The following is an 11523-nucleotide window of genomic DNA, read 5'->3' as shown; positions in this document are numbered from 1 at the left end:
CCCACTATTATAACTATACACACACCTATAATAACTATGTACCCCCCCCGTAATAACTATATGCACCCCCTATATCAACTAACTATATACAGTTCCCCTATAATAACTATATACACAACCATAAACCCCCCCCCCGTACCCATATGCACTCCCCTATAATAACTAACTATATACAGTTCCCGTATTATAACTATATAAATGAAATCATGCTCTTAACCCTTCAATTGGAGGGTTAGAAGCATGATTTCATCATTATATCAGCCTAAAATTTAAAACACCTCCGATAATAACTAACTCCAAGGTAATATATAATAAAATTGTACTTCACCTTCCTCCGTTCCCCGAATGCGCTTTGTCCTCAGCTTCTTCCCTCGCAGTTATCCTCGGACGTGTATAAAGATGGCATCCAGCAAGGTGCCGCCATCTTAGTTTGATCGGCAAATGGCAAAGCAGGGAACTTATTGTTCCCTGGCTCTGCCATAGGTTTAAGTCGGGTTGCCCCATGTCCCCCATAGTTACAGCCCGGACCCAAATACACAGTGGGTGAAACGGACAGTCGTGCGACTGCTCTGATCGCCCACATTTGGTGGGGGCCCTGGGGCTCGCACCCGGGTCCCCCCCCCCTTATAAACCGGCCCTCATTTAAATAATAATAACAACTATAGGCTTTATTTATATAGCTCCATCATATTCTGTAGCGCTTTACAAATCATAGGGCACATATACAAATATAATATTACATTACAGAGCACAAACATTCATATGGAACAATAGGAGTGAGGATCCTGCTCACAAGAGCTTACAGACTATGCGGATGAAGGGGGTGACACAAGAGCTTACAATCTATGAGGATGAGGGGGTGACACAAGATCTTACAGTCTATGAGGATGAAGGGGGTAACACAAGATCTTACAGTCTATGAGGATGAAGGGGGTGACACAAGAGCTTACAGTCTATGAGGATGAAGGGGGTGACACAAGATATGAGGATGAGGAGGTGACACAAGATCTTACAGTCTATGAGGATGAAGGGGGTGACACAAGAGCTTACAGTCTATGAGGATGAGGGGGTGCCACAAGAGCTTACAGTCTATGAGGATTAGGGAGTGACACAAGAGCTTACAGTCTATGAGGATGAGGGGGGACACAAGAGCTTACAGTCTATGAGGATTAGGGGGGGGCACACAAGAGCTTACAGTCTATGAGGATGGGGGAGGGGGAAACAAGAGCTTACAGTCTATGAGGATGAGGGGAGGGCGAAACAAGAGCTTACAGTCTATGAGGATGAGGGGGTGACACAAAAGCTTACAGTCTATGAGGATAAGGGAGTGACACAAGAGCTTACAGTTTATGAGGATGAGGGGGTGACACAAGAGCTTACAGTCTATGAGGATGGGGGAGGGGGAAACAAGAGCTTACAGTCTATGAGGATGAGGGGGTGACACAAGAGCTTACAGTCTATGAGGATTAGGGGGGACACAAGTGCTTACAGTCTATGAGGATTAGGGGGGGGGACACTAGAGCTTACAGTCTATGAGGATGGGGAAGGGGGAAACAAGAGCTTACAGTCTATGAGGATGAGGGGATGACACAAGAGCTTACAGTCTATGAGGATGTGGGAGGGGGAAACAAGAGCTTACAGTCTATGAGGATGAGGGGGTGACACAAGAGCTTACAGTCTATGAGGATTAGGGTGGGACACAAGAGCTTACAGTCTATGAGGATGAGGAGGTGACACAAGAGCTTACAGTCTATGAGGATTAGGGGGGGACACAAGAGCTTACAGTCTATGAGGATGAGGAGGTGACACAAGAGCTTACAGTCTATGAGGATTAGGGGGGGACACAAGAGCTTACAGTCTATGAGGATGGGGGATGGGGAAACAAGAGCTTACAGTCTATGAGGATGAGGGGAGGGGGGAACAAGAGCTTACAGTCTATGAGGATGAGGGGATGACACAAGAGCTTACAGTCTATGAGGATTAGGGGGGCACAAGACCTTACAGTCTATGAGGATGAGGATGAGGGGGGACACCAGAGCTTACAGTCTATGAGGAGGAGGGGGGACACAAGAGCTTACAGTATATGAGGATGTGGGGGGTGACACAAGAGCTTACAGTCTATGAGGATGAGGGGGTGACACAAGAGCTTACAGTCTATGAGGAGGAGGGGGGACACAAGAGCTTACAGTATATGAGGATGTGGGGGTGACACAAGAGCTTACAGTCTATGAGGATGAGGGGCTGACACAATAGCTTACAGTCTATGAGGATGAGGGGTGACACAAGAGCTTACAGTCTATGAGGATAAGGGAGTGACACAAGAGCTTACAGTCTATGAGGATAAGGGAGTGACACAAAAGCTTACAGTCTATGAGGATGGGGGAGGGGGAAACAAGATATTACAGTCTATGAGGAAGAGGGGGTGACACAAGAGCTTACAGTCTATGAGGATGAGTGGGGGACACAAGAGCTTACATTCTATGAGGATGAGGGGGTGACACAAGAGCTTACAGTCTATGAGGATGAGGGGGTGACACAAGAGCTTACAGTCTATGAGGATGAGGGGGTGACACAAGAGCTTACAGTCTATGAGGATAAGGGAGTGACACAAGAGCTTACAGTCTATAAGGATTAGGGGGGACACAAGAGCTTACAGTCTATGAGGAGGAGGGGGGACACAAGAGCTTACAGTCTATGAGGATGAGGGGGTGACACAAGAGCTTATAGTCTATGAGGATAAGGGAGTGACACAAGAGCTTACAGTCTATGAGGATGGGGGAGGGGGAAACAAGATATTACAGTCTATGAGGATGAGGGGGGGACACAAGAGCTTACATTCTATGAGGATGAGGGGGTGACACAAGAGCTTACAGTCTATGAGGATGAGTTATAAGAGCTTGTATAATGGTCCAGCCATTCTTTATAAGGGAACAATATAAAATAATTTAAAAAATGAAAATTCTGCAGCTACAACCAGTCATCAGCCGTCATCTTATATACAAAGTCCAAGATGAAAGTGACTGCAGAGAAGCCTGGAGCTTGGTATATATCTGGTGTTTGCTTGATAAGTGACAGGAGGAAGACATAGTTCTTTTCTTTTGCTCATTAACGCACACTCTGCCCCACCCTGACAGAAAAAAATGAAATGTAGATATTTTTGCTAATTTATTAAACTAGAAAAACTGATATATCAGTTGGTCATAAATATTCAGACCCTTTGCTGTGACAGTAATATTTAACTCATAGTTCTTATCCTTAATTGGAGTCCATCTGTGTTTAATTAAACTGATTGGACTTGATTAGGAAAGGCACACACCTGCCTATACAAGGCCTCACAGCTCACAATGCAAGTCAGAGCAGATGAGAAGCATGAGGTCTTATGAACGGCTCAAGGAGCTCAGAGACATAATTGTGGCAAGGCGCTTATCTAGCCAATATTACAAAAGAATTTCTACAGCACTCAATGTTCCTAAGAGCACAGTGACCTCCATAATCCTTAAATGGAAAAAGTTTGGGACCCCAAATCTTCCTTGACCTGGCCGTCCAGCCAAACTAAGCAATTGTGGGAGAAGAGCCTTGGTGAGAGAGGTAAAGAAGAACCCCAAAGTCAACTATAACTGCAGCCTCCCTCAGTCATGGCTTTATGGCAGAGTGTGCCGCAGAAGCCTCTCCTCAATGCAAGACGCATGAAAGCCTGCCCACTAGAGACGAGCGAGCACTAAAATGCTCGGGTACTCGTTATTCGAGACGAACTTTTCCCGATGCTCGAGTGCTCGTCTCGAATAACGAGCCCCATTGAAGTCAATGGGAGACTCGAGCATTTTTCAAGGGGACAAAGGCTCTGCACAGGGAAGCTTGGCCAAACACCTGGGAACCTCAGAAAAGGATAGAAACACCACGGAAATGGACAGGAAACAGCAGGGGCAGCATGCATGGATGCCTCTGAGGCTGCTTAATCGCACCATTATGCCAAAATTATGGGCAACAGCATGGCCATGACAGAGTGACCGAATGAGGCTAGATAGCATCTAAAACATGCAATAATTGACCCTGACACTATAGGGGACGGCATGCAGAGGCAGCAGCAGCGGCAGGCTAGAGAGTGTCATGGCGACATACCCTAAATGGACTCAGGTTTCAACAAAGGAGGTGAAATGATTTCCTATGTGAACAAAAGGTTGACGGTATATTTAGTCGATAACACAGCATGGTGGCGACATAGTGACCAAGTTCCATAACGTATCTGGTGAAACACCCTAAAAATGAGCCTGACACAGCTCTTTTGATAAGGGAACAACATGTGGAGGCAGCCATGGAGACAACTTCCATGATTAAGAGCGACAGTATGGGGCATTCATATTGCGCTGCTATGATTGCAACTTCAGGTCTCCAGCATGGCGGCGACAGATGGGCCGAGTTCCACTATGTATCTGGTGAAACACCTGAAAATTCTGCCTGACACAGCTCGTTTGATAAGGGGATGATGTGCTGCATATCCTCTCGTGCTCCAGCGCCTGGTGTATAGAGAGTTGAAATGAGACATTGGTGGACGCTGTGGAGGATCGTGGAGGCAAAATGGACAGGAAACAGCAGCGGCAGCATGCATGGATGCCTCTGAGGCTGCCTAATCTTGGGATGGAGCTGGCGGTCCACTGCCAGGCGAGATTTCGCCTGTCCAAGCCCCTGTCTCTCGGCTCCTCCCCACCCAAAATGGGCCTGGGGGCCAGAAAATTAGAATTTTCAAAGCAGGCCGGGTCGTTTGAATATTTCACCTAGGAATAATGGAATAGCATAGTGGTTCTATTTTTAATTGTTTTTACGGAAATGGTTCCATGATTAAGAGCGACAGTATGGGGCATCCATATTGCGCTGCTATGATTGCAACGTCAGGTCTCCAGCATGGCGGCGACAGATGGGCCGCGTTCCACTATGTATCTGGTGAAACACCTGAAAATTCTGCCTGACACAGCTCGTTTGATAAGGGGACGATGTATGGAGGCAGTGAACTAGTAGTAGATTAAAGGTGCTGCAGTTAAAACTATGTTAGTCGGATCTTGAGATGGAGCTGGCGCTCCGCTGCCAGGCGAGCTTTCGCCAATCCAAGCCCCTGTCTCTAGGCTACTCCCCAAACAGCACTTCTAAGAACCTTTTGTATAAGATCAAGTGTAGTAGCATTTGTCAGGCTTGCGGGATGTGGATCCGCTGGACCACTGCAGACGATGGCACAAGCCACTACCTGGGACCGGAGTCTAAGTGGTACCCGGTTTTTACCAGAGCCCGCCGCAAAGCGGGTTAGACAAGCTGCGGCGTGGTACCACCAGGTCGTTCCTCAGGCGTGACTTGTCTGCAGTGGCGGCCAAGGTTGAGATACAGAAACAGTAGTCAAGCTCGAGGTCACAGTCCAGGCACGGGGTCAGGGCAGGCGGCAGAGATGCAACGTCAGGGTCCAAACCGGGGTCAGCAACAGGAGGTCCAAGCAGAAGGGTACGGGAACACAGAACCCACGACAGCAATACGGAGGAACACTGGTACACGGGAACACGAAGGTAGTCAGGTAACACAGGAACACGGAAGGAGTCAGGCACGCAGGAAACACAGGAACGCAGAAGACACTGGAACGCAGGCAAATCGCAACAGAGCTTTCTCTAAGGCTGTGAGGCACAAAGATCCGGCAAGGTAATAAGGGAGGTAATAAGGGAGGCTTCACCTTTTAAAGGTGAAGTGTTCAGCCAGCGCACCAATCAGCGGTGCGCTGGCCCTTTAAATCTTCTGAAGGTGCCGCGCGCGCGCCCTAGTGGACGGGGACGCGCGCGCACAGAGCCAGACGGAGACACAGGAACGGGGAGAGGTGAGCTGCGCCAGCGAGCCCCGGGGAGCACGGGTGAGCCCGCGACCCGCGATATGAGTCGCGGGACCACCCGTGACAGTACCCCCCCCCCTTCGGCCTCCCCCTCCTCTTGGGCTGTAGAAACTTCTGTAGGAGGTCATGGTCCAGGATGTTGTCTTCAGGCTCCCAGGATCTCTCTTCTGGCCCGAACCCCTTCCAGTCAACCAAGAAGAACCGCTTCCCTCTCACCATCTTCATGTCGAGGATCTCCTTCACCTCATAGACGTCCGAGGAGTCAGGCACCGGAGCAGGAGGAGGTACCTGCCGGGAGAAGCGGTTCAGGATGACAGGCTTAAGTAGGGAGACATGGAAGGAGTTTGGGATGAGCATGGTGGAGGGAAGGCGCAGTTTGTAGGAGACTGGATTTATGCGGGAAAGAACCACAAAAGGACCCAAGAATCGAGGACCAAGCTTGTACCCAGGAATCTTCAACCGGATGTATCTAGCGGATAACCAGACCTTGTCACCAGGAGAAAAGACTGGAGGAGGCCTGCGTTTTTTGTCGGCCTGGAGTTTAGTGCGAGCAGAGGCCTGCAGCAAAGGCGAGTCTGCTCCCAGATGGTCTTCAGATCTCGTATCAGCACATCAGCAGCAGGAACATCAGTGGGCACAGGTAGAGGAAGAGGAGGACGTGGATGCTGTCCATACACGATGAAGAAGGGAGAAGAACCAGAAGTCTCTGAGTTCAAGGAATTGTATGAGAACTCCGCCCATGGCAATAAAGCGGACCAGTCGTCCTGGCGGGCCGAGACGAAATGGCGAAGATAGCAGCCTAGAGTTTGGTTGACTCTCTCTACTTGTCCATTAGACTGTGGATGGTATGCAGAGGAAAAGTCCAGTTTCACCTGTAATTGGCTACACAGAGATCGCCAGAAGCAGGAGACAAACTGAACCCCTCGATCCGAAACAATGTGTAATGGCAATCCATGCAGTCGAAAGATGTGACTGAAGAATAGACTGGCTAGGCATGGTGCAGATGGCAGTCCAGGCAACGGGATAAAATGGGACATTTTAGAGAACCGGTCAGTTACCACCCAAATGACAGTATTCCCAGAGGACAATGGAAGGTCAGTGATGAAGTCCATGGCTATGTGTGTCCACGGGTGGCTGGGTATCGGCAACGGCATCAGGAGACCAGCAGGTTTAAGGCGAGATGGCTTATTACGAGCACAGGAAATGCAGGAACCCACAAAATCCCGTACATCCTTGGCCAGGTCTGGCCACCAATAGTAACGGGAAATGAAGGCTATAGAACGCTGCACTCCAGGGTGCCCAGCCACACGAGAGCAATGTCCCCAAGTAAAAATTCTCTTCCGAAGAGCAGGTCGGACAAACGTCTTGCCTGGTGGAAGCTGCCGGAGATCCACTGGAGCAGCCTGAACCAGTCGTTCCAGAGGAACAATATGTCTAGGAACGGGATCTTCTCCAACCACATCTGAAGCACGAGAGAGGGCATCGGCTTTAACGTTCTTCTCTGCAGGACGGAAATGTATTAAATAATCAAATCGGGAGAAGAAGAGAGACCAACGAGCCTGTCGAGGATTAAGACGCTGAGCGGTCTGGAGATACTGGAGGTTCTTGTGGTCGGTATAAATATGTACCGGATGACAAGCTCCCTCCAGTAGATAGTGCCATTCCTCCAAGGCTAACTTTATGGCCAAGAGTTCCCGATCACCAATGGAATAATTTCTTTCGGCAGGTGTGAAAGTCTTTGAGAAAAAACCGCAGGTGAGGGTACGACCCTTGGGCCCCTTCTGAGTGAGGACGGCCCCTGCACCCACAGATGAGGCGTCAACCTCTAATTGGAAAGACCTCTCCGTGTCAGGCCTTGAGAGTACTGGCGCAGAAGCAAAGGCGGACTTCAACCTAGTGAAGGCTTCTTCAGCAGCCGGAGGCCATAGTCTCGGGTTGGCATCCTTCTTAGTCAATGCCACGATGGGAGCCACCAGGGAGGAGAAGTGAGGAATGAATTGTCGATAATAATTGGCGAAGCCCAGAAATCTTTGTATGGCACGTAACCCGACTGGACGAGGCCACTGAAGTACAGCTGCCAACTTGGAAGGGTCCATCTGAAGTCCTTTATTCGAAATGATGTATCCCAGAAACGGAAGCCTACTCTGGTGAAATAGGCATTTCTCGAGTTTGGCATATAAACGGTTGGTCCTTAAGCGTCGGAGAACCTGACAGACGTGGGTCTGATGAGACTGTAGGTCTGGGGAAAACACCAAAATGTCGTCCAAGTAGACTATGACACAAAAGTAGAGCAAGTCTCTGAAAATATTGTTAACAAATTCTTGAAAAACCGCTGGAGCATTGCAGAGTCCAAAAGGCATCACCAAATACTCAAAATGGCCATCACGGGTATTGAAAGCTGTCTTCCACTCGTCGCCTTCCCGAATACGAATGAGGTTGTATGCCCCTCGTAGATCCAGCTTGGTGAAAACCTTGGCACCCCGTAGGCGGTCAAAGAGTTCGGTGATGAGAGGCAAGGGATAGCGGTTTTTTATTGTGACTTTATTGAGGCCGCGGTAATCAATGCACGGACGGAGGGACCCATCCTTCTTGGATACAAAGAAGAAACCAGCTCCAGCGGTGGAAGAAGACTTCCGGATGAATCCTTTCTCCAGATTTTCCTTTATGTAGGCAGACATGGCTTCGGTCTCAGGCACTGATAACGGGTACACTCGTCCTCGAGGAGGAGACGTACCCGGTATTAAGTCGATGGGACAGTCATAGGCACGGTGTGGAGGCAGAACCTCCGCTTGCTTCTCAGAAAAAACGTCGGCATAGTCTCGGTAGCACGCAGGAAGGTTCTTCAGAGACTTGTCGCCAAAGGTAGTTGGCAAGTCAGGTACAGGGTGAGGAACTTCTAAGCAACGAGACCGACAATCCGGACCCCAACGAAGAACTTCTCCCGTCCTCCAATCAAGGACTGGTGCGTGGCTCTGCAACCATGGAAGACCTAGCAGAAGAGACGAAGTAGAGCGAGGTAGCACCAGGAAGGACAACTTCTCCTTGTGTAGAGCACCAACTTGCATAGTTAAAGGCTTAGTGCGATATCGCACCGGATCAGAGAGGACTTGTCCGCTAACTGAGGAAATAACCAGTGGCTTGTTAAGTAGGACCACTGGAAAGTGATACCGGGAAACCAGTGCGGCATCCATGAAGTTCCCTGCGGAGCCGGAGTCCAGGAAGGCAGAAACTTGGGTCTGGTTGCCGGCACCAACACTGAGAAGCACCGGAATCAACAAGCGTGGAGAAGCACTGCTCACACCTAGGGACGCTTCTCCCAAGAACCCTAGGTGCTGGCATTTCCCGGACGTTGGGGTCGAATGGGACAAGACCCAAGGAAATGCTCAGGACTAGCGCAGTAGAGGCAGAGGTTTCCTTGGCGTCTTCTGGTACGCTCCTGCGGTGACAATTTGGCTCTGTCCACTTCCATAGACTCCTCTGCAGGTAGCGTGACCGGAGGCTGGAATGGTCTCTGGAAGGTAGGAGCTAGGCGAGGAGGGCGTCGTGGACGGAGTGGAAGTTGTTCAAAACGTGACTCTTCAGCACGCTCTCTGAACCGCACATCAATTCGGGTGGCCAGAGAGATGAGGTCACTCAGAGAGGAGGGCAGATCACGAGCGGCCAGTGCGTCCTTAACCTGAAAAGACAGACCCTTCTTAAAAGCTGCCGACAAAGCCGCGTCGTTCCAGGAGAGTTCTGACGCCAAGGTGCGGAACTGGACGGCGTACTCTCCGACGGAGGAAGTCCCCTGACGTAAATTTAGCAAGGCAGACTCAGGGGAGGAGGCCCGAGCCGGTTCCTCGAATACAGACCGGAATTCAAACAGAAAGGCCGCAAGGGAAGCCGTGACTGGGTCGTTCCGGTCCCAAAGGGGAGTAGCCCAGGCCAGGGCTTTCCCAGAGAGAAGGCTGATTATAAACGCCACCTTGGCACGCTCCGTGATAAATTGGCTTGGCATAAGTTCTATGTGCAGAGAGCACTGAGTTATAAAGCTCCTGCACATCTTGGAATCGCCATCATACTTGGTGGGCATGGACAGACGCATTCTGGGTTCAACAGCAGGTAGAGCAGTCGGTGCAGAAGGAGTCGCAATAGCAGCCTCAGGAACTTGTTGCTGGTTAGCTAGCAGTTGTTGCAACATGGCGGTGACTTGCTCCGATTGATCGCGCTGTGCAGCAATCTGCCGGGATTGGTGGATTACAATAGTGGCAAGATCTGGCTTGCTGGGAGGCGAAACCTCGGCGGGATCCATGGCCGGATCTTACTGTCAGGCTTGCGGGATGTGGATCCGCTGGACCACTGCAGACGATGGCACAAGCCACTACCTGGGACCGGAGTCTAAGTGGTACCCGGTTTTCACCAGAGCCCGCCGCAAAGCGGGTTAGACAAGCTGCGGCGTGGTACCACCAGGTCGTTCCTCAGGCGTGACTTGTCTGCAGTGGCGGCCAAGGTTGAGATACAGAAACAGTAGTCAAGCTCGAGGTCACAGTCCAGGCACGGGGTCAGGGCAGGCGGCAGAGATGCAACGTCAGGGTCCAAACCGGGGTCAGCAACAGGAGGTCCAAGCAGAAGGGTACGGGAACACAGAACTCACGACAGCAATACGGAGGAACACTGGTACACGGGAACACGAAGGTAGTCAGGTAACACAGGAACACGGAAGGAGTCAGGCACGCAGGAAACACAGGAACGCAGAAGACACTGGAACGCAGGCAAATCGCAACAGAGCTTTCTCTAAGGCTGTGAGGCACAAAGATCCGGCAAGGTAATAAGGGAGGTACTTGCCTTTTAAAGGTGAAGTGTTCAGCCAGCGCACCAATCAGCGGTGCGCTGGCCCTTTAAATCTTCTGAAGGGGACGCGCGCGCACGGAGCCAGACGGAGACACAGGAACGGGGAGAGGTGAGCTGCGCCGGCGCTGCGCCAGCGAGCCCCGGGGAGCACGGGTGAGCCCGCGACCCGCGATATGAGTCGCGGGACCACCCGTGACAGCGTTCTTATAAGTTTAGGATATGGCGGGTGAGGGGAATGTAAACAGATGCGCAAGAAGCGCTGAAATAATATTGGTAAATGATAAAAGTTTGCCAGTATATTTTGTGGATTACACAGCAGGGTGGCGACAAAGTTAACAAGTTTGATGTGGAAGCCATGAAAACAACCCAAAATTCTGCCCGACACAGCTCGTTTGATAAGGGGACGATGTATGGAGGCAGTGAACTAGTAGTAGATTAAAGGTGCTGCAGTTAAAACTATGTTAGTCGGATCTTGAGATGGAACTGGCGCTCCGCAGCCAGGCGAGCTTTCGCCAATCCAAGCCCCTGTCTCTAGGCTACTCCCCAAACAGCACTTCTAAGAACCTTTTGTATAAGATCAAGTGTAGTAGCGTTCTTATAAGTTTAGGATATGGCGGGTGAGGGGAATGTAAACAGATGCGCAAGAAGCGCTGAAATAATATTGGTAAATGATAAAAGTTTGCCAGTATATTTTGTGGATTACACAGCAGGGTGGCGACAAAGTTAACAAGTTGGATGTGGAATCCATGAAAACAACCCAAAATTCTGCCTGACACAGTTCAGCAAATTCCTCACAATATGGTACTAGCTGCACTACTAATGCCAGCAAGCCC

The sequence above is a fragment of the Engystomops pustulosus genome, chromosome 1 (assembly GCF_040894005.1).
Source record: "Engystomops pustulosus chromosome 1, aEngPut4.maternal, whole genome shotgun sequence".
NCBI classification, from domain to species: Eukaryota; Metazoa; Chordata; class Amphibia; order Anura; family Leptodactylidae; genus Engystomops; species Engystomops pustulosus.
This window is presented reverse-complemented; position numbering follows the sequence as displayed.